The sequence below is a fragment of the Nicotiana tabacum genome, chromosome 2 (assembly GCF_000715075.1).
Source record: "Nicotiana tabacum cultivar K326 chromosome 2, ASM71507v2, whole genome shotgun sequence".
Classification (NCBI taxonomy): domain Eukaryota; kingdom Viridiplantae; phylum Streptophyta; class Magnoliopsida; order Solanales; family Solanaceae; genus Nicotiana; species Nicotiana tabacum.
In genome coordinates this window covers 39,801,538-39,826,747 of record NC_134081.1, presented here as the reverse complement: position 1 = coordinate 39,826,747, position 25,210 = coordinate 39,801,538, and the positions used below count along the sequence as shown (strand labels likewise).

The following is a 25,210-nucleotide window of genomic DNA, read 5'->3' as shown; positions in this document are numbered from 1 at the left end:
TTTCCTTATTTACTTTAATTAACCAAAGTAGTTTCATAATTCAATTAATAAAATATTATAACAATAACTAATTAATTATAGCAATTAGTAATATATTTGATTATTATATTTTATTGCATTTAATTATGATAAATTAAGCATAATTAAGTTGATTTTAAAAAGGGGTTAAATGCTCAAAAGGCTACAATTGTAATTAATCAATTAAACTCAATGTGGCCAATTGTTAAACTTTATTTAAGATATTTTGGCCCAAATACACGAGCCCAAACACCCTGACCCAGTCCAGACTCACTGTTTCTATTCCATGTTGGCAATCTGTGCCACTTCCTCTGAGTCTCTGAGCCAATAGCATCGTGCCACGTCGCCTATTTCCCACACTCACAAAACAAACACAAGAATCTGGACTTCTGGCCCAGATCATCAAGGGTCCACATTAATCCCCATTTATTCCTTTATTTTAAAATATATGCCAGACCTCATCTCCACCTTTGGATTACAGAGATCCAACGGAAGTATATTTTTTCCCATAATAAAAATTTTATTAAACCTACCAAACACCCCTAAACCCTATCATTCTCTCACCACCTAACCGCCTCCATTTCCCTTTCCTCTCTCCTTTCCCTCATCCATCAGCCCATCAATCCTCAAAGACCTTGCACAAATTTGTGCAAGGTGACAAGAATCAACTTCAAATCACCCAGTCTGTCCCCTATGCCGCGAATCCAGGTGGAATATTTCCATTATCATCACCGAAATTCAAAATCCCCAAATTAAAACCTGGACCTAAATCGTGAAACTTGAAAACCCATCAAACCTCCCATGTTCTTTCAAATCCAGAGCATGCATGGCTGCTTGTCTCTTGTTTAATCAATGTTATTATTTATCCATAGGTCAAACGTAGTGACCTCTGATATTACGGTTTGACCACCAGTCCAAAAGCTTTAACGGTCATCCCCTCGTGCCCAAGTAATTTCTAAGATATTTTTCCCTCTGTTCTTTACTGATTTCACCTCTATTACTATCATCATCTGGATATAGGCACTTTCCAGTCACTATTTTGAATCTGAGCGGGACACTAAGTCTCGTATGCCACTATAAAAAAGGGAATTCAATGTATTCACCTAAGACAAATTGAATACTATCCGAAACACAAAAGAAAGAAAGAAAAGAGTTGAAGTTTAAGAATTTCTCAGTAAGTACTCTCTGATTTTTCTATTTTCTTTCTCTTCTCCGGTTTGAGTTCAACTGTTATACTGGTCATGAGTTTGGATTCCTAAATCACTGTTGAACATCTACTACTTGGTTTTCTGCCCTGCAGAAGAGGTTGGGATAAAATCAAGTTTCAAAGAATCATCTGTATGCTGTCATTACTTGTTTCATTATGCCATCCCGATACATGTAATGTTCTGCTATTTGGTTTAGTTCCCAACTTCATATTAATTTGTTTGACTCTAATTAGTATACTGCATATGTAGTAGTAACAGAATGATTCTTGTGCGTTCTTTGTGATGGTGTGAGAAGTCAAGAAAGTACGTGCTGAACCTTGCTAAGTGTGTTAGGAAGATTGTTCTCTATTGATCCTTAGTATGAGATTAATACTCACCCTCTCATGACTGTTTGAGCTTTTGTGAGACTCTTGCCATTACATTAATGACCTTTACACATGAGCTTACCTCTCTCATATTAATCCTTGCTATGCTAATAAACTATTTTTTGACTTCAGTTTGAGAGACTATATATTTGCACCTATGTGCTAACCTTTACTTGCCTTGGTTGCTATGGTGCTTTACTTGGTTTGAGTATGTGAATATTTCCCACTAAGGGATCTATTCCCATTGCTAGTGATGATATGCTCTCATGACTTTAATTGTTAGACTTAGTTGTGACTTTCTGCTATCCTGATTCCTATATGTTTGTCATATTCTTAAATTAAAATCATGTATTGAGTTTGATTTACATACCATACTAGTTGCCTATATATTCAAGTGTCAGTTCATTATGACATGTTTGCCTTAAAATGGATGTTATTACCTATTTCCTTATATCTGATAGTGCCATCTCCCGTAGGGACTCACCCTGAATTTGTTTAAGTCTGATAGTTAGAAATTTTGATGATATATGTGTTGTATAATCAGTCTGTCAGTATTGAGTAAGAGTAAGATCAATTCTTTCCTATTTAATGACTTTGTTTACCCTGACTAATTGGCATGCCCCTTAGGAATTCTGATTAGAATAATCAGCTTAGGTGTCAAAATGATAAGGTATAGGCTTGATGTTAACTATGCTGAGACTTTAGAAACACCTGTGAACAATCCCTATGATCTGAACTCACTTAGAAGAGTTATGGAAGATTAAACCTATAGTGAAGCCAATATAACATACTCTTATGCTCATCTCTGTGTGATACTTTACTGTAACACTTATGCGTCTAAACTCTATGAGAAGTGAAACATGTCTCTTGCCTGCACTTTGTTTTCTTGCTTGACTATGTCTTCAAAGTGATCTCATGACTCTGATATGATTCCTCTTAAGTCAATATCGTGCCCTTGGCTACTTTTGTGCTTTGAAATGAATTACAACATCCCATTTGTTCATAGTTGTTGAGTTTCTTATGTATTTGAACCTTTAAAGGGTTTACCATGACTCTTGTAACTACTTTTTGTATCTTAGCAGTATAAAGTTACTCTGTTGATTCTTTTGTTTATGTTTAAACCTCTGAAGAAGATTAATATAATGTGGTTAAGGGTAATTAGATGTAAAAATTCATTGTGGTTATTCTCTCTCTCCTTGACAAAAGCACTGTTCGGGGTCCGTGAGACCCTCATGAACTCTGAAGTACAAGGAGCTCAAAAGGGAGATTATATCAATAAGAGAGGATTTACACCAAGCTTTTAGTCACTAACTCTTATTAATCCTCATAAGATTAGAATATATAAAATCTGCCTCACGACATTCTTTTGCTCTTTATTACCATTTGTTATACTCTTTATCTTACTTAGCTTTTGCAATTGATATACATTAGTTATTTTATTTTTTTTGTGTGCATGAATTCAATTTGGGCCTGCTGAGCCCATTTGGAGCTCAAGTCCACTTTCAGATATACGTCATCACGTTCCTATCGAGGCCACTATTCGTGTACATTATGTTGGGCTTGAACATTTGCAGGCCCATAGCGAGAGTCCAGTTCTCCTTTCCCTATCCTTTAATTGTACTTATTATTCTTTACCGCCTCTGTGTGTATATATACTTTAGACAAACTAACCATATTGAAAGTGTCAGATATTTTATTGTTCTTGTAGTAACATAGGCAAACTAAAGCTCATAGGTAAAAGAATAAAAAATCAGAAATTCTGCTCCTTAAACCCCTTTAATATTTGATCACTTATTTATCTTCGTAAAAAATGAAGGATCTTATCTTGTTATCACTAATCCTTTAATAATTTAGAATTTGAGAGATTCTAAAGCAAAACTAATTCTCTTGAAAAAATCAGAAGTGCAAAAAATAATTACGAAGTTGTTTTCTAGAAATAAAACCAAATACAGCTGATGCTTATGAACTGATAGACTTCAACGAATTTCAAAGTATGAGGTTCTGGTTGAACTTGATTTCCAAATAAAGGTATACCTATTCTAACTTAAGGCGCAATTTCAAGTAGTCTTTTATTTACTAAGTTACATTTTCTTAAGAACATATAACTTCTTTTAAACAAAAGAGTTCTTGCAAGATTTTTCCAAAAATAAAGTGTATCCAATTTTCAACTTAATAACTGTACATATTTTAAAGGGCGATTCTCTTTAAGATTGTAAAATCCAAAAACATATAATTTCTTTTCAAAGTACATACACGACCTTTTCTCACGTAGCGGACTTTTAGCTAAAACTTAGGATATTTTCATAGGCTTTAAAAAACATGATTAAGCAGAATATAGATATTTTTCCTCGAACCTAGCCAAAGCTTAAGGAGATACCTCGGGTAGATTTTGAGGGGTGCCTAACACCTTCTCCTTAGAATAACTAAAAACCTTACCTTAATCTCACCTGTTAATAGACCATTAGGATTATAATTTTAAAAACCCATTAATACCCTAATAAACCTTAAAATATTGGGTGGCGACTCTCTTTTTATCAACTTCAGATGGATTATTAGTTGTATTTTATTTTGGCTAGTGCGATATAGGGTGCAACAACATGGCGACTCTGCTGGGGATTTTTACACTTAAGTTCTCACCCTACCAGACTTATATTAGACTTGAACTTTGAGGATATCTTTTTAACATGCTTACTGTTTGCTTATATTACTACTTTACCATAATTATCTGTTACTGCTTTATGCATTGTCATCATATCTTTCCTACCGAGTCTTGGTTGTACACAATCACACACAAATAACGCGCAGGGGTTGTCTTTTACACCACTCAGAACCTTCTTTCAAAACTCTCTAGTTTCAGAGAACGACTTTGTCTGGCCAATTGACATAATGTCTTGCAGTTATTCAGTCCAACTCCAAAATTAGGTTACAAACTATTCTTAGTAATCATAGGCCATGCTGCATAAACCTTAGGTGGGTCCGTCCTTGGTATTGACTCATGATTAGGAAAGCCACATTAATGTCAATGGGTTATGCACCTATTGACATGTTCTCTATGAAATGATGAACCAATCCAGATAAGACACTATACATACGGAGCAAACACTAACCAAACTTTTCAGCTCTTTACATTGAATGAACCACAACGTACCCCAGATTAACATGGTCAAGGTTGCACCTCACAAGTTGAAGCAGCGGTGGAGGAACATTCGACGAGAGCAAGTGAATGAGATCAGAAAACACTTGGGAGCAAAAACCGCATTGATGAACATCCAAGTCGACAAAGTCCTCGCTAGGCTGCTGAGAGAGTTTTTGGACCCATCCAAAGTGCTCTTAAAATTTGTTGATTGTGAGTTGACGTCGACACAAGAGGAGGTTACCAGCTTCACAGAGTTACCATTTGCCGGGAGAAAACCAATACTGCCTGTCGTCATGAGATACCAATGGTTCCTCATGTATTGGGTCTGACAAGCAACAGAAAGTTGAGAAATGTCAAAGATGGATGGATGAGTTTGGACCAGCTATTTGATAAATTCGTACTTCGGGAGAGCTATGAGTGGCATCTTGAAGAATTTTAGTGCGATCAAGCAACATGGAATAGCCACCGCCCCTTAACGTTTCTTTAGCATTGTTGTGACTGCTGATTTTCCCACAAAGAAGGGGACGAATCAATATCAACCTGCTGCCCCTCGATTTGGCTACCTTCCAGGGAAATCTGCAAGTCAACCTCATTCATATGATACTGGCAGAGACATTTCGAACACTATCGGCATGCTCAAGGGGATATTATTTTTTTCAGCGGCTGTAACTTGCTACTCCAGATATAGGCCATAGAATATTTCTTACAGAGAGAGGCAACGGTTGATTATTTTGTTGGCATCAATAACATGATCCGGAGCCATAACGAAAAGATGAGGCACTGGGTTACACCACATGGCCAGGAGGAGTGGCGGGAAATATTGACCCATCTGAGTGGAGAATCCATAAATTGGACTTGTTGTTCTTTACCGTCTTTGTGAATATACATACTTTAGGGAAACTAGCCATATTGAATGTGTAAGATATTTGATTCTTCCTATAGGAACATAGTCAAACCAAAGCTCATAGGTAAAAGAAATAAAAATCAGAAATTCTGCTCTTTAAGCTCCTTTAATATTTGATCTCTTATTTATCTTCTTAGCAAATGAAAGATCATATCTTGTTATCACTAACCATTTTTAGTATGTTTAGACTTTGACAGATTCAAAAGCAAAGTGAATTCTCTTGCAAAAATACAGAATTACAAAGCTATTTTCAAGAAATAAAACCAAACACAGTCGATGGTTATGAACTGATGGACTTCAACGAATTTTAAAGTATGAGGTTCTGATGGAACTTGATTTCCAAATAAAGGTATACCCATTTCAACTTAAGGCGTAATTTCAAATAGTCTTTTATTTACTAAGTTATATTTTCCCAAGAACATACAACTTCTTTAAACAAAAGAGTTCTTACAAGATTTTTTCGAAAATAAATCGTATCTAGTTTTCAACTTAATAAGTATACATATTTTAGAAGGCGATTTCTTTTCAAGATTATAAAACCAAAAAACATATAATTTATATTCAAAGTACATACACAACCTTTTCTCAAGTAGTAGACTTTTAGCTAAAACTTAGGATATTTTCATAGGCTTTAAAAAACATGACTAAGTAGAATATAGACATTTTCCTCGAACCTAGCCTAAGGAACTACCTCAGGTAGATTCTGAGTGGTGCCTAACAGTTTCTCCTTAGAATAACTAGAACCCTTACCCAAATCTCACCGACTAGTAGATCATTAGGATAATAATTATGCAAACCCATAGGTACCCTAATATACCTTAAACTATTAGGTGGCGACACTCATTTTATCAACTTCAGATGGACCATTAGTTGTATTTGTTTTGACTTGTGCAAAATAGGGCGCAACAGTAACAACCCAGTTATTTTGCGTATTTGAGCCTCGTTCACCTATTTGATACATCCCCTATATTTGTTTATTATTTATAACTTGTGGGAATGATTAATTTTATTTCGGAAAGGTTTGAGAATGATTTGGGACACTTAGTCTTATTTTGGAAGCTTAAGTTGCTAGAGTTGACCAAGGGTTAACTTTTGAGTAAATGTCATGACTCAGAATTTCCACCCTTGGGACCGTGATGGTGCCTAACATCTTAGTTGATAGGCAAGCCAACGTTAGCTATATTCATTAACCATTTTTAAAAAATTACAATTAAATGACAACAATAACTGAATTGTCTGAAATAAGGTGATAAACTAATAAAAACGAAATCCAAATATAATCCCAGAACTGGTGTCACGAATACATGAGCGTCTAGAGTACAACAAATAGTTGTCTGAATAAATACATAACTATCTGAATAATAATTAATAGCTAAAATGATATAGAGGGGGACTTCAGGGCAGCGGACCCCCAGCAGCTGTACCTCAAGTCTCCACTGATAGCTAGAACTGAGCAAATCTCACTCAGCACTGCTGGGACCAACTCTAGTATCTGCACAAGAAGTGCAGAGTGTAGTATGACTACAACTGACCCCATGTACTCTGTAAGTGCCGAGCCTAATCTCGACGAAGTAGTAACGAGGCTAAGGCGGGTCACTTACAATAACCTGTACGCAATAACAATAATAACATGAAATGAAAATAAAGTAGTTAACTGGCAAAACGAACTTAAAATCCAATTACCAGAGAGCCCAGAATAACAAGTTCTATAAATTCATTTCAACATACCGAGGCGAACCCTACAGTCACAAACAAATACAACAAGAACAATTTGTTACAGCGCGCAACTTGATCCCACCATATCATCATCTGTCAATATTATAATACGTCCTTATTTTGCCATTTCAATCCATTACCATTCAATTTCTATTGCGGCGTGCAACCCGTTCCCCAAACTATTTCAATCAACAATAGCAATCCAACAACCAAAATTTACAAGAATTTCTACATCAAGAGAGTAAATGTACGAGGTAATGAATAATCACATAATAATCAAAGAATCTCTAACAACTCGAATGTCTCCACTTTACGAACTCATCGGTATCAACCAACTAATAACTCATACAAGTGAAACTACATTATAGAAGTCAACAAATATTACAAAACAATAAGACGAATAAAACTTAGGACAATTTAGATATGCAAGTAAAGCAAATAGACACAAGTAGCAAATAAGCATGGAATTATGGAAATGATAGACAATTTAATACAAGGATAACGAGATGACAAGTAACAATTATGGCATGGAAGTAAAATAAGCATGTAGCAATTAAGGCATGTAACTAATATACTATGAAGCAACGAAAACATGAAATCAAGTAACATAACGGCGCATATACACTCGTCACCTCGCGTATACGCCGTTTCCCACGTAATTCACATAACATGTACTCCTAAGGATTCCTAATTCGCTCAAATCAAGGTTAGACCCGACCCTAACGTCACTCCGCAACTCAAGTAATCATCTGCAACTCAAGTAATCAATCGACCACGACCTTGTCTTTTGAACAGGCCTCCAAACAAACTAAATCTAGCAAATTATGGACCAAATGATTCAAAATAAGATTTAGAAACTACCCACAAATGAAAGCGGTACAATTTAGAACATTTTTTAAAAAGGCAACAAAAGTCAATTTCGGGCTTGCTTGGTCAAAACCGAGATTTGGACCAAAACCCGATTACCATTCACCCTCAGTCCGGTTATGTGATTTGTTTCGAAATCCGTCCCAAATTTGAGGTTTAAATATCAATTTTATAAAATCCCCAATTCTACCCCAATCCCTAATTTCTACCATGAAAATCCTAAATTTGATATTGAAATCTCATGTGTAATGGGTAATTGAAAAGAAACGGATTAGAGTCACTTACCAATGAATTCGGAAGAAACGTCTCTTGGAAAATCGCCTCTACAGGGTTTAGGATTGAAAATGGTTTAAAATGAGCTACGTCCCATTTTTTCATCTTTTATCCAGTTGCAGATGTCGTAATTGCAAAGCCAGGTTCACAATTGCGAACATCGCAAAGGCGAGACAAGGGTCGCAAATGCGAACCCTACCTCAGAGCAACATATTTTGCAAATGCGACAATATGATCACAAATGTGACAATATGATTTCAAATGCAAAGTTCCCACCTTCGCAAATATGACCACTGCCTTCGCAACTGCGAAGGAGCACAATTTTGTCAGGCATCGCAAATGCGACCAAGTGATCGCAAATGCGATCCTGAGCTGTTCGCAATTGCGAACCATTTCCTTGCAAATGCGAGGTTACCCAATCCCAGGCCCAGCTCACAAATGCGAACTCTTGTTTGCAAAAGCAAGGCTCGCAATTGCGATCCAGACCTCACAATGTGAGATCTGCAGCAGACACCAGAGCTAGTATTGCAACAGCAAACTTTTCATTAGCAAAACGCATCTGAATCACGTCTGAAACTCACTCGAGCCCCTCGGGTTCCAAACCAACATGCACACAAGTGTAATAACATCATAATAACTTGATCGCGCAATTAAATCACCAAAATAACATCTAAATCTACAAATCAAAACTCAAAGCAAATGAAATTTTAAAGTGAAACTCAAGAACACTAGAATCACATTTAAGAGCCCGAATAATGTCAAATCAATTTCAAATTGAACCAAATTTTGCAGACAAGTTTCAAATAGCAATACAGATATATTCCATGTTTCAACAGTCAAAATAATTTAGGGACTTCCGAATTTAATTCTGGGCATACGCCCAAGTCCCAAATCACGATACAGACCCACTAGGCTTGTCAAAATACCGATCTGGGCCCGTTTACACAAAATGTTGTGAACATTCAAATATTTTTCCTACATTCATTCGTGAAGGTACTCCTAATGGGTTAAAAACCATATCAACAGATCTTCCATCTTGTAAATAAGGCATATCTTGTCTTGGAATTTTTTTGGAAATGATACCTTTATTTCCGTGTCTTCCAGCTACTATTTTCCCCTTTCTTTTATGGTTTGCTAGCTGGATTAGCTAGCTTCAAGGCGCTTATTTGAAACAAAGTACATAGAGAATTTAAGGTTATCATACTTTATTGTGACGATTTATAGAAAATCGGGGTATCAGCGTACTTCACAGCTAACTGAAGCCAGTGCAGATAATTCCTTTTTTTAATGAAAGTCCATAGGGGGCGTACCCTAAGGAATCAAGAAGGGAGGATTTTATTTACTTTACCGCTAGAACCTTCCTTTCACGAGTGAACCCGGCCACGACCCTACCTTGGTTTAACTAAAAAGGGGTATCGGCTGGTCTAGCGAGCCTTCCTAGCCGCCTAGAGTGCAACCTGCCTGCTGAACCCCCCTTGTGGTATTCATCCGGATTTATCTGTCTCAAGCCGGTCTGTTCACAAATAACAGATGTTAAGTTTTTGCACGAATCTGACCTTTTCGGGGGATTAGCTCCTGGGATTTTGGGTTGTTTTACTCTATTTCAAACAGTAGACTTTTCAACCATTTTTGCTCATGCTAGTGCCCCCAGAAATTCTTGGATTTCTTGCAATATGATATTGAATGCCATAACTCTTATTTGTATTTTACTTTGATGGAATAAATAAAAGGAGAGTCTACCGTAGTCAACTCAAAGCATTTTAAAGGCAAAAATTCACATTCTTTTTTAATTTTTCACATAAAGACTTCGTAGAATAAGACACGGACTACGCACGTAAAGCGAGAAATGCTAAACGCAGCTAATCGAGGTCTCAAAACAAAGAAATAGAGGCTTAATCTCAAAATGACCTATCAGGTCATCACATTCTCCACTCCGCATATCCGACTCGGACTCCCACGTGGCTGCCTCGATTGACGGACCTCTCCACTAAACTCTAACTGAAGGATAACTCTTAGACCTCAACTTCCGGACCTGCCAAGCTAGAATAGCCACTGGCTCCTCCTCATAAGTCAAATCCTTGTCCAACTGGACTGAGCTAAAATCTACCACATGCGATGGATCACCGTGATACTTCAGGAGCATGGAGACATGGAACACTGGATGAACTACTGATAATCTAGGTGGCAGGGCAAGCCTCTAGGATATCCTCACCCACACTTTTAAGAATCTCAAAAGGTCTGATATACCTAGGGCTAAACTTGCCCTTCTTTCTGAACCTCATCACACCTTTCATGGGTGAAACCCGGAGCGGTACCCTCTCTCCAACCATGAATGCAACATCACAAACTCCACGATCGACATAACCCTTCTACCTAGACTGAGCTGTGCGAAGTTGATCCTGAATCATCTTGACCGTTTCCAAGGTATCCCGAACCAAATCGGTACCCAATAACCGAGCATCTCCTGGATGAAACCAACCAAGGCGAACGACACTGCCTCCCATATAGTGCCTCGTAGGGATTCATATGAATACTCGATTGGTAGCTATTATTGTAGGAAAACTTCGCAAGTGGCAAAAACTGATCCCAAGAACTCCCGAAATCTATAACACAAGTGCGAAGCATATCCTTCAATATCTGAATGGTACACTCGGATTATCCGTCCATCTGGGGGAGAAATGTTGTACTCAACTCAACACGTGTGCCTAACTCATGATGTACGTCCCTCCAAAAGTGCAATGTGAACTGCGTACCCTGATCAGAAATAATGGACACCAGCACATCGTGCAGATGAACAATCTCACGGATATAGATCTCAGCCAACTGCTTCGAAAAATAGGTAACTGCTACTGTAATGAAATGCGCCAACTTGGTCAACCTATCCATAATCACCCATACAGCGTCAAATGTCTTTTGAGTTCGTGGGAGCACAATAACAAAATCCATGGTAATATGCTCCCACTTCAACTTAGGAATCTCAAGATTTTGAAGCAAACCACCTGGCCTCTGATGCTCGTACTTTACCTGCTGATAATTCAAATATCGAGCTACATGCGTACTATATCTTTCTTCACCTTCTCCACCAATAAGGCTGCCTCAAATCCTGATACATCTTTGCAGCACCCGGATGGATGGAATACCGTGAAATGTGGGCCTCCTCAAGAATCAAGTCATGAAGCCCATCCACATTGGGCATACAAATCTAACCCTGAATCTACAAAACCCCATCATCTCCAATGGTAACCCGCTTGGCATCACCGTGCCACGTTATGTCCTTAAGCACAAGCAAATGGGGGTCATCATACTAAGGCTCTCTGTTGCGCTCATACAAAGAAGACTGAGAAACCGTGCAAGCAAGAATCCGACTAGGCTTCGAAACATCTAACCTCACGAACTGGTTGGCCAAGGCCTGAACATATGATGCTAGTGGTCTCTCACCAACTAGAATATATACAAGGCTACCCATACTCACAACCTTTCTATTCAAGGCAGCGGCCACCATATTGGCATTCCCGGGATGATACAAAATGGTGATATCACAGTCTTTTAACAACTCTAACAATCTCCTGCCTCAAATTGAGATCCTTTTGCTTGAACAAGATACTGTAGACTCTGATGATCCATGAATACCTCACATGATACGCCGTATAGGTAATGCCTTTAAATCTTCAATGCATGAACAATGGCTACCAATTCCAAGTCATGAATATGGTAATTCTTCTCGTGAACCTTCAACTGTCGCGATGCTATGCAATCATCCTGCCATCCTGCATCAATATTGCACCGAGCTTAATAATTTATGCATCCCAATACACCATATAAAATCCTGAACCCGTGGGTAATACCAACACCGGAGCTGTAGTCAAGGCAATCTTGATCTTCTTAAATCTCAACTCACACTCATTCGACCACCTGAATAGAGCACCATTCTGGGTCAATCTAGTCAATAGGGCTGCGATGGATGAAAACTCCTCCATGAACCGGTGATAATACCCCGCAAAACCCAGAAAGCTCCGAATCTCTGTAGCTTAAGTAGGTCTAGGTCAGTTCTAAACTGCTTGAATCTTCTGAGGATCCACTTTAATGACCTCAACAGATACAACATGTCCCTAAAAGGCAATCCGGTCCAACCAAAATTCACAGTTAGAAAACTTGGCGTATGGTACTGACAATCTCTCAGGGTCTGAAGTACCACCCAAAGATGTTGCTTATGCTCCTCTCGATTGTGGGGGTAGATCAAGATATCATAAATGAATGCGATGACAAAAGAATCAAAGTAGGGCTTAAATACCCGATTCATCAAAATCCAGAAATGCTGCTAGGCATTTTTCAAGCCAAATGACATCACTAGGAACTCATAATGCCCATACCGAGTCCAAAAACTTATCATAGGGACATCTGATGCCCTAATCTTCAACTGATGGTAGCCAGACCTCAAATCAATCTTCGAAAACACTTTGGCACCCTGAAGCTGATAAAATAAGTCATTAATCCTCGGCAACGGATAGTTGTTCTTGAAAGTGACTTTGTTCAACTACCGATAGTCTATACACATCCTCATTGAACCATCCATCTTTTTCACAAACAACACTAGCGCACCCGAGGGCGAGACACTGGACCTAATGAATCCTTTATCAAGCAAATACAACAACTTCTCCTTTAGTTCCTTCAACTCAGGTGGCGCCATACGGTATGGTGGAATAGAAATTGGCTGAGTGCCCGGAGCCAAGTGAATACAAAAATCAATATCCCTGTCAGAAAAACACCTCTAGAAACTCAAGCGAAACAGGTAATGAATCCATGGAAAGAACCTCTGTACTAGAATCACGATTCACGAACATAGGCCAAAAATGGTAGACATCCCTTCTCGACCATATGCCGAGCCTCCATATAAGAAATAACCTTGCTAGTAGAATGGCCAGGAGTCCCCCTCCACTCTAATCAGGGCAACGCCGACATGGCTAAGGTCACCGTCTTGGTGTGCCAATATAGCATAATAAGGTGACAACCAATCCATGCCCAAAATAACATCAAAGTCCACCATATCAAGAAGTAGGTGATCTACATTAGTCTCAAAACTCCCGATAGAAAACACACGCGAGCGATAAACACGATTTACAATAATAAAATCTCTCTGCAGGCATGGATCACATATACATGAGAACTCAAAGAATCACAAGGCATCATCAGATATGACGCAATATAGGACGACACATAGGAATAAGTAGAGCCCAAAAAAATAGAACTAAATCATCTCTATGGCAAACTGGAACAATACCTGTGATGACAGCGTTAGATGACTCTGCCTCATGTCTAGCTGGGAATGCATAAAAATATGGCTGGGCCCCACCACTCTAACCTTCGCCTCTCAGGCACCCCCTAGCTGGCTGGCCTCCACCTCTACTGGCCTGACCTTCACCTCTAACAAACTGACCCCTACATCGAGTTGGTTGTACGGGCGGTGGAGCAACCGGTGCCGACATGATGGCACGAGAACCCTGCTGAGGCATGCTGCTCGTCAATCTAGGGAAATACGTCATGATGTAACCTATGCCCCCACACTCAAAGCACACTCCTGGCTGCTGAGGTTGCTGAAGTTGAGACTGTCCCTGACGACCCGAATAGCTGTTGTAGTAACTCCGAAGCGGTGGTGCACTGATACGGGCTAAAGGTACACTGAATGTTGGGTGCTAAGGATGAAACCCATAAGACCCACGACAGCCTGAAACACTATGAGCTACCTGAAGAGCTGACTGAATCATCCTAGAAGGATGGCCTCTACCAAAAGAACCACTGCCTCCAGCTGAGGCATCACTGAAGCCACTGAAATGACAGGGCCTCTTCTCAGATGTCGACCCCCTATCCTGACAACGAACCATCTCAATCCGTCTAGCAATCTCTACGGCTTTCTGGAAAGAAATATCATCCCTCGTCTCCTTAGCCATCTAAAGCCTGATGGCGAAGGTAGGACCGTCAATAAACCTCATCATCCTATCTCTATATATATGAATCAACATAGTTGCATGACGGGCAATGTCCACAAATATAGTCTCCTACTGGGTGACAAACATTCCACCCTGCTGAAGGTGCTAAAACTATCTACAGTACTCCTCTCTCTAAGTAAAAGTAATAAACTTCTCCAGAAATAGCTGTGAAAACTGATCCCAAGTAAGTGAAGGTGAACCGGCATGTTTGCCCTGCTCAAAATCTTGCCACCACCTTTTGGTAGAGCCGGTCATCTAGAATACTGCAAATTCGACCCCATCGGTCTCAACAATACCCATGTTGCTCAACACCTCGTGGTAACGGTCCAATGAACAGGAATGAGCTTGGTGAACTTGTCTAACCTCTCGGTTGAGCTCTACCTTTGCCTCAGCCTCTACTTCAGCCTCGACCCTTACCCCTGGTCGTGGCTGCAATAGGGGCTTTGGCTTCTGCCCGGTTGTAGACGATGTGCGAGTTCTCACCGTCTGCGAGAGAACAAGAGTAGAATGGTTCAAACTTCAATAATGGAAATAAACCGCATGATAGAGAAATAAATAAGTGCAATTTTCCTAAAGCCTGATAGCCTTTGAAAGATAAGTATACACGTCTTCGTACCAATCCTCCACACGCTACCAAACTTGCTCATGACTCGTGAGACCTAGGTAGCCTAGTTCTTTGATACCAATTTGTCACAACCGGTAATTCCCACCCTCGGCACCGTGATGGCGCCAAACATTTCACATGCTAGGCAAGCCAACATTAGCTATATTTTATTAACCATTTTAAAAAGGTGATAAACTAATAAACAATGAAATCCAAATATAATCCCAGAACTGGTGTCACGAATACATGAGCGTCTAGAGTACTACAAATTGTTGTCTGAATAAAAAGATAATTGTCTGAATCAAAATAAATAGAAAAAATGATATGGAGGGGGACTTCAGGGCTGCGAACGCCATGCAGTTGTAACTCGAGCCTCCACTGATAGCTAGATCCAAGCAAATCTCACTTAGTGCTGCAGGGACCAACTCGAGTATCTGCACAAGAAGTGAAGAGTGTAGTATGAGTACAACCGACCTCACGTACTCTATAAGTGCCGAGCCTAACCTCGACGAAGTAGTGACGAGGCTAAGGCGGATCACTTACAATAACCTGTACGCAATAACAATAATAACAGGAATAACGGGAAGTGAAAATAATGTAGTTAACTTGCAAAACGAACTCAAAATCCAATTACCAGAGAGACTAGAATAACAAGTTCTATAAACTCATCTCAACATACCGAGGCAAACCTGTCACGCCCCTAGTAAAATGAGAATATTACGCAAATCGAAGAGCCAGTGAGATGGAGCAAGGGGAGATAAAAGTGAAAGAATGTTTTGTTTATGTTTTCAGAATAAGGTAATAGATAGAGATATTAGTAGGAGAATAAGAATAGAGTAAATGAAGCATTACGAGTAAGATGTGATAAAAGGGTGATAACGGTAAATCATAATATGACAGGATGACAGAGTCTATAGTCAAGTAAAGAAAAAGATAAGAGGTGACAAGCCTTGAGACTATAAAAGAGTCTATGCCATAAAGTCATATCCTTATTTCGAGAAATGAGTTGGTGACTCCAACATGATTACTAGAAGGCTAAGTTAGACCCCCAGAGTAATAGAAATTAGTATGGGCTAGTAAACACGAAAATAAAATCAAACATGATTTAGGGACTAAAGGATTTGATAATAGTCGGTATAGTAAGAATTTCAGAGATCTCGTTTCGGCAATGATATAATGGACAACGGAAGAATAACCTTTAAAGGTCATTCAGGATGACGCTTCCCTAAAGCAACTGTCTATGAGCGAGCCCAGAATGGCCGAGATATAGAGCCTAGTATGGCCGAGTGCCTATGAGCGATCCTAATATGGCATAGCAGTTATACGTACCGAGCCTTATAGGGCCAAACATATATTTTACTTAATATATTGAGAGAGTTGAGTAAATTTCACTTCTTTCATTACTCTCGTTCGGATTTTTCTCTCACAGATGGTGAGGACACAAGCTGTAGTTTTTGACAATACTACTCCCAGGGCCAGTATTGCTAGAGACTGAGGAGGAGCATGTGCTACAGCTAGAGCACCTGGCAGAGCAGCAACTAAGGAGCCACCAGTAGCTCCGATTGGGAGCTGGCACCTGAGACGCATGTTGCTACCCCCGGGCTTCAAGAGACTTTGGCACATTTCCTGAGCATGTTTGGTACATTGTCTTAGGTGGGATTAATTCTGGTTGTGCCAGCTACTTCTCAGGATGGGGGAGGGGTAAAGACTCTCGCTACACATACTCCAGAACAGCAAACTCATATTTGTTAGGTTCCAAGTGTTCTGCCAGTACAACCGGTGGTTGCGGTTCAGCTTGAGGTCAGGCCAATGGCGTCAGAGGTGGAGCAAAAAAGTTTAGAGAGGTTCAATAAGTATGATCCTCCTACTTTCAGTGGTGCAACTTCATAGGATGCACATGGTTTTATGGAGCGGTGTCACCGTATTCTGCGCACTATAAGAATAGTTGAGGTGAGTGGGGTTGACCTTACTACTTTCTAGCTGACTGGGTAGGCATAGAGGTGGTGGTAGGCTTATGAGGTGGGTAGGCCAGCTGATGTAGTGCCACTTACTTGGGCTCAGTTCTCTGACATGCTTTTTAGGGAGTTCGTCTAACATACACTCCAGGATGGGTGGTGCACAGAGTTCAAGCAATTGCGTCAGATGACTATGACGGTGTCAGAATATGCCATGAGTGTTAGTGAGTTGTCCTGTCATGCACCTGCTTTAATTTATACTTTTAGAGAGAGATTCCACAGATTTATCAAGGGGCTCAATTATGGTATTAGACTGGGGATGGCATGGGAGTTGGAGACTGATTCTTTATTTCAGTAGGTTGTGGAGATCGCCAGGAGGATAGTTTGCATTCGCGGTCTAGACATGAAGGAAAGGGAGGCTAAGAAGCGTCGTGGACTGGGAGGATCTATTGATCCCTCTTTTGGGGACATGGTGCGTCATGGTAGAGGTTTTGTTGGTCAGCCAGTTCAGTCTGCACTTTAGGTTTCACGTGGTGCTTCAGTTATGCATGGGTCCTAGAGCACTCGTTCCGGACAGCTCCCACAGCCATGTCAGCAGAGAGATTGGTTTGAGTGTGGGGATACCATGCACATGTTGAGAGATTGTCCTAGACTTTGGCGGGTGTACTGTGGCCGAGTACTTAGGCTATATGTTCTTCTCTAGTTGCTACTACACTTACACAGCCAGCTAGAGATGGGGGACAGGTAGGTAGGGCCGGACCATTGTTATGCTTTCTCTTATAGGACTGATTCCACTGCACTAGATAATGTCACTATAGGTATGGTTTTGGTTTGTTATAGATATACATCAGCTTTATCTTTATCTGGTCCTATTTATCGGGATGAGTCATCCTATCTTGCTTTATATATGGGTATGTTTCATGATTCTTATACTCTTTTTATGTGTCTACACCTGTTCGGAGCTCTATTGTGGTAGGCCGTGTTTATCATTCAGGTTTGGTCATTATTAAAGGTTATGAGAGTAGGATGGACTTTCTGTTACTTAATACGGTAGGTTTTTGGTTGGTGTGATGTCTATTCCACTTGTGATTCAGAATTGAGGATAGGATCCTCGTGTTTTCATGTGGATCAGTGTATTTGGACCTGGCTAAGTGTTGTGGTGGAGTTAAGTTAGGATCAGATACTTTATCATTACTTCGTGTGTTTTGTTTCTCCCTTATGGAATGGATTCATGGTATGGTATCTATGGGGAGTTGTACCTGTTGGACTTGTTTGATAGTTCTCGCATGTGTTTCTCTTTCCATATTCAGTCATATTCGAATTGTATTTGTGGGGTTCCGATTGCGATGTATATGTCTAGGTGGCATTTCATGTAGCTTGTTGGTCGGGTGAGTGGTTATAAATTTCACATGTTTCTTACATTATTATTAGTGTTGTGAAGGTTTAGAACAAGGTTCTAGTTGTTATGAGGCTATTTACCGGTATCAGATTTGGTAATGGACAGTTATTGTGGTAAGAGTTATTGTTATGGGCGATGTGTTACATCGTGTGGTTATACTTTGTGGATGTATCCATGAGCTGGTGTAGCTGGTTGCATTGATACATTGTGTTTATGCGAGAACCTGGTATTTGGGGGATGCTTGGGTGCTGAAATTTTGTTCTTAGGCTTATTGGTTAAGGTTGAAGGAATAATCTTCAATAGACACGGTGTTGTCGGGCTTATGTGGATTGGGGTGACGTGGGATCACCCATGTGTATTTGTATGGTGAGTTTATACAGTGATTTGATGGCTTTGGAATGACTCTTGGCACGTTCTAGGACTAACGTTTATTTAAGATGGGAAGAATGTAACAACCAGACCAGTCGTCTTATTCTGAAAACTTCAACAAAATACTCTTTCGCTTTTGGCTCCCCTTGCTCCATCCACTGGCTCTTTGGGTCGCCTAACATTCACTCTTTACTAGGGACATGAGCCATACTAAGGTAAATATTTATCCCTTCTAGGATTACAGTGCCTATCTTCTAGATTTTCTAAACTTTTTATCATTCATATCTAACTGTACTTATTCTAGAGTGCACTACCTTGGTGTCTCACAAGGAGATCTACTATCACATTTGCAATATCTTTTGAAAATGTCAACTAATGCTAATAATCCATCCACCATTTTGGGTTACTCTAACCCCAGCTGGATTCTCATATCCCATCCTTCTCTTAAACTATATCTGTCAGCTCCCACAGGGAATAAATGAGAAAGGGTATGGTCAATTGTACATACCTTTGTTATTGTTGGAGGTAACTCAAAATACTTATATTTATCTGCCTGAATTGTAAATGTTGATAATCTTCACTAATTGGGTACCTCGTACCCTTCTTCACCTTGCTTCTTTTATTTGTTGAAACTTGTATTTACCTTCCGATTCTCTCGTTGCTTTTCAAACCATATGGGTGTATAGATATTCATGCCTTAGGTCTCCTTATGAAGAAACTTACACATCTTAGTACACACATAATGTACTGCAAACCTTACATTTACTCATCATAAGCATGATGTAAAATCGAATTCCTCTGATCAACTCTTCCACATCCACATTCAATCTCTTACCAACTATCTTTGTGGATGTAGGTATCGTTGTAATACGAATAAAGTAGAATTTAGGAGTTTCAATTCTTACAACTGAGCTCTACCACACGATCTAGAGTAAGAAGAAAGAGTGACAGTCATAAATTCCATGTAGGTTCCTGCTTATAAGTGTGGTGCACAATACACCCATAAACAAGACTCTACAAGATACGGCTTGTAGACTCCCTAGGATAGAACTACTCTGATACCAAGTTTGTCACGACCCAAACCGAAGGGCCGCGACGGGCACCCGGTGCCTTATTCAATCGAGTACCAACGTCACATATCATTCTTTTCATACTATCATGGATAAATGAGCCGGAAAGGCTGCCATGAGATAACCAGAATAAAACATAAGGGGATACTCGATATATGATGACCCAACATGATATACAAACGTATACATGTGACAAACGGACCGACATGATCATTTGTACACTCAAACTATTGGCCGACAAGGCCATGCATGTATCCATATACATGACCTCTATATACAAGCCTCTAAGAGTACATAAATGTCATAACAGTCGGGACAGGGCGCCCCCATACCAATCAATACTTGTCCAAATCATATTGACCAAATAGGCAACTACGGAGCAAGTGGAGTGCACCAACACCTTCTGTTGAGCTGATAGCCTACTAGGAGGACTGTCAACCTATCTATCGGGACCTGCAGGTATGAAACGCAACATCCCCAAGAAAAAGGTATATCAGTACAAATAATGTACCGAGTATGTAAGGTAGGAAAGCATAAATAAGAAGAGTAATGTAAAGAGAGATAGAGAGGATACAAACCATAACATCTGAGTGCCTCTAAGGGCCACTGGCATGAAATACATGATATATATACATATATATATACATATATATATATACACATCAAAATTTCAAAAACATACTCCTCTGTGGGCATCATCATCATCATATCGTACCTGGCTGTAATAGGCTCGGTAAAAACACACACGGCCATCATAAGGCTCGGTAGAGTAAAATAAATACATACATATATATATACATACATATATATATATATATATATATATATATATATATATATATATATATATATATATATATATATATATATATATATATATATATATATTGCATTCTGGACTCATGGAATCACGTTCTAAACTTTTCGGAGTGACATAAGGTCGTCACACCTAATAGAATTCAAGGATCATACATACTTGCTTAGAATAACTTTATAAGGAAAGAACAACATGGACAACCTTAGTTTCTAGGAGTAGATCCGTTATGAAATAGCGTATCGTTTACGTTCATTTCACTTTAGATCATGCCAAAAGAAAGAAGTGCCTTAACATACCTTTGAAATCTTCTCTCCAATCGTCAACCAAGCTCAATATGATCTTCTTACGTCTACATTGAGTAAACCAACTTCGTCGTCATCATATAAGCATTGTAATTCTCATATATCGTAATCAATATTCTACAAGAAAATAGATAGCACCTCCCCTTTGTTTACTACATCCCATAAATTACTAAAGGTCGCCAAACATCTCAAACAATAACAATATAATTCACAATAAGCCCTCTAATTACTTCAACAACCATTTTGAGCGGCAAGCTCGATTTACAATTAACAAAATATAATTTAATCCAATTCCTTTTCCATGAATCTACCTACAACATGTATAACATCATAATTATGTTTACTATATAATTATCAGCCCAAAACATCATTAGAATAATCTTCAAAAATAGTCCACACGCCTAGCACTTTAACCTTTATCGTCAACCTCTTGTTTTTCATGTTATTTTCTTCAATCATCTGAATTAGCACATAGATAAGATTAACAAAAGAAGACACAACATAATTAAACTACTTATAGCAATTTCAAGCGACAACAAACTATATATATAGCCTCAACACAGCCCACAAAAAAAAATAGTGATTCCTTATGCCATGTCAATTACTATCTTGTAGATTTTCACTGAAACAACTCAACCAACACATGATAAACCTTAAGAACAACCAAGAACATTATTTACTTACCTTAGGAAGTAGATATAACCTGAAATCCCCAGCTGGTGTAGCTCACAACAACCCTCAAGCAAACCATAACGTTATAGTAGTTGCATTCTCTTCTTGAATCAACTTTTGTGTTCAAGTTAGTGTGTAAACACTTGTATATCTACTTAAAATTCTAATATATGTGAGGGAGGGACTGAATATTATCTTAATCAACAAGAAAATTACGAAATCTTAGGTTACATCACTTTGAAGGATTCTCAAAAACAGCCACAAGATGAAGAACTACGATCTAGGAAGCACCATGGGATTTCTAGCATTGGATTCATGTTTGTATCTTTGGTTCTCACTCTAGAATCATGGAGACTGATTTGAGAGTGTTTTTTGAGAGTATAGGGTCCGGTTGGGTCGAAAAATGACCCCAAATGAGCCTCGCCCCGATCTTTAAAGGTTGGAGAATCACCCACCGCCTAAGTAGGTCCAATAGGAGCTGCTTGCGCAGTCTCGCAAAAATATGAATATCTCTGTACTTCGATGTTGTATAGATGAACGGTTTAATGCTTTGGAAACTAGACTCGTTGATCTTCAATTTGATATGTATATAATCCCATAATTCCAAGTATAGTAGGACAAACGTGCAGCTACATTTGACCTAATTTTCAGAACATTATGAATGTAACTTGTGATGACCATTGCCAACTTTTGATCCACAACTCGCTTGACTTCAAAACGTAGCACACGACTATCATACGACTAAAATAAATCATAAAATAACCTCCTTATCATGCTAAGTACCTTAGTCTCACCCCAAAAGTACATGTTATAACATTCCCAACTTGTCAACTTTTGACGAAATTTATTTTCTTCGATTCGTTTAGTTTCTAAGGTTTCCAACCCTCTCAACTTGTTATTCATGATCATGAATATTTGTAAACTCCAAGGTAACATGATTAACTTACTTTATGTACTTTCAAAGACGATCTCATTTTTGAGCTTTCGTCATTTGACCTACAACGTACTCTCACGTACGAAAACATGGGGTGTAACAGTTATTGTCCCATTTGCGACATTGGCAAGGGGCTGACAAGGTTCGCTTTTGCGATTCCTGTGTCGCATTTGCAAGGGTCACATTTGTGAACCCCAGGTGACAAATGCGACATCTGCAGCTGTTTATATGTAGTGTGTTTCAGGACTTAGATTCATTTATCACATTTTAGAACCCAAGAGTCGGTAGGAGGCGATTTTGAAGGAAGGCTTTAACATACACCCACTGGGTAATTGATTTTGATCAGTGTTTGATTACATAACATGATTTTTATGAGATTTAACATATAAATAATGAGATTTGAATGAACGTTTTGGAGATTTTTGTCTATATTTTGAAAAATAAAAAATTGATATTTGAGAGTCGAATTGGACTTAGATTTGAAAACAAAACACATATTTAGACTCGTCGGGCTATGGGTAGTCATCATCTACCCTTCGACTCGGGTTTTGACTGGGTGTGCCAGGGGTTGACTTTTGGGGAATTGTGTAAAGATCTTAACTTTATTTGTTGAATTTAGTTTCTCTTGCATTATTGGATGTTATTAAGTCGATTTTGGTTCATTGGCTTCACAGTAGCTGAAACAGAATTTGATAGAATACCCGGCGGTAACTTGGGATGACGTCCATAACAGGTACCAATAGAATATCAGAGTGGAGGATGATCAGCTCGGGGCCCACTCTGGTTCCGTGTATCCCATCAGAACTAATGACAGGTCTAAAAGAGCCGTCAATCATGAACAAAAACCGAGCAGAGATCGGGACCAACCATATAACGGAGATCGAAGGGGTAGTGGATCCGGACGTAACCCAGCAAAGAATGAAAAAAGAAGTGATCGAGGTCATAATAACCGGGGACTCATGAGCAAAAACAGTTTTGATAGGCCAATCGGGGCCAGGGAGGCACCAAGGTTATCGTAGTACAATTTCAGCATCGATGCTGCAGGCATCGTATCAGCCAACGGATGAATCAAAGATGCCAAGTGGAATCGGTCATTGCTGTGTGATCCTGCCCAAAGAGACCCCAACCTGATGTGTAAGTATCGTGGAACCCATGACCACAGGACCGAAGACTGCGGACAGCTAAGGGAAGAAGTGGCCCCGTTATTCAATAACGGACACCTCCGGGAGTTTTTGAGTGATCGAGCCAAAAATAACTTTAGGAATAGGGACTCCAACAAGCAGATCCAGCAAGAGGAACCTCAGCATGTCATCAACATGATCATCGGTGGAGTCAACATCCCCCAGAGGCCAATGCTGAAGCGCACAAAGGTGTTCGTAGCAACTTCAATCTATTGTAGAAATATAACAAATTGAATCAACATTAGGAAGATGATCATAGTTCTAGCTCATTTGAGCATTTTATCAAACACTAGGTGTGCATAAGGTTTCAAGGTCCTTTAATGGAAAATTCCATCATCCCACAACCCAATTTTTACCATGCTTAGTTCAACAATCTTCCTACACCTCTTGATATCAAACGCATGTAAAATAAACAACTTTCACGCCCAACAATTATCTTGCTAATTACACATTTTCAGAAAATTTCGAAATTAGGGATTAGGGTGTAGAATCTTACCTCTAGGATGAAGACCTAGTGAGTTTCCCTTCTTAATCTTTCTAAACTTGGGCAAGAATCGAAGAACAATTATTGAAGAACACCTTCTCACTCTAGGGCACTCTCTTTCACTCTAAAATGTTAGATTATAGCTCAAAAATGGCCCAAAGAGTGTATTTAACGAAATAGAGTTGGGTTTTAAAAACCCAAAAATGGAGCTCCGGAACAAAGGTTGTGATCACATATGCGATCGCATAACCGATATACGGACCGCATATCGGTCGCATAATTGGTTACAAAACAGCCAAAAGAACTGTCTGTGTATGCGGTCACTATACGGTCCGCATAACTATTCGGCGGTCGCATAATGACCGCATAACAGTTATGCGATCGCATAGTCGATCGCAGAATTGCCTTCAATATGGCCCTATCCTGCCTCACTTCTGCGGCCATTATGCGGCCCGCAGAGTGATTATGTAGTCACATAATGGACCGCATAAATGCGTTTTTTCGCCAAAAATTTTCCTTTACTTTCTGATGCATTATTCAACCCAAAAAGTCTGAGCCGCGGCGAGCTTGCTCTCTGCGGAGAATTTCTATAATACACAACACGTAAAACCAATTCGGCACCATGAAACATTATTTTCTTTGCAAAATTTTATGGGGCCTTACATAGGGGGTGTTTGAAAATTTGAGAAATGAACACGAAGTTTTGGAAAAAATGGTTTTGAAGATGAAGAACAGAGTATGAAGATTCGAAGGAAATCTGGGTAGAAATCTGGAGATTACTATGGAAATTGAAGAACAAGGATAAAGATATGAAGGTTTGATGATGGCTGGAAAGCTCGAAGGTAGTGATTTGTTCGAAAAGCATAAAAGGGACAAACCGAGGAAGGTTTTATCAGGAAAGAGCTTGATGCTTCGTATTCAGATGCAACCTACCGATGAGCGACACATATCT

General features: G+C 39.3%; 1 long non-coding RNA gene across 1 annotated transcript; it reads left to right on the top strand.

The window, feature by feature from the left end:
- Positions 1-521: 521 nt before the first annotated feature.
- Positions 522-3,279, top strand: LOC107765064 (uncharacterized). The gene is made up of 2 exons (XR_001643362.2): positions 522-1,192; positions 3,023-3,279. It is a non-coding gene; the product is annotated as an uncharacterized LOC107765064 (long non-coding RNA).
- The last annotated feature ends 21,931 nt before the right edge of the window (positions 3,280-25,210 follow it).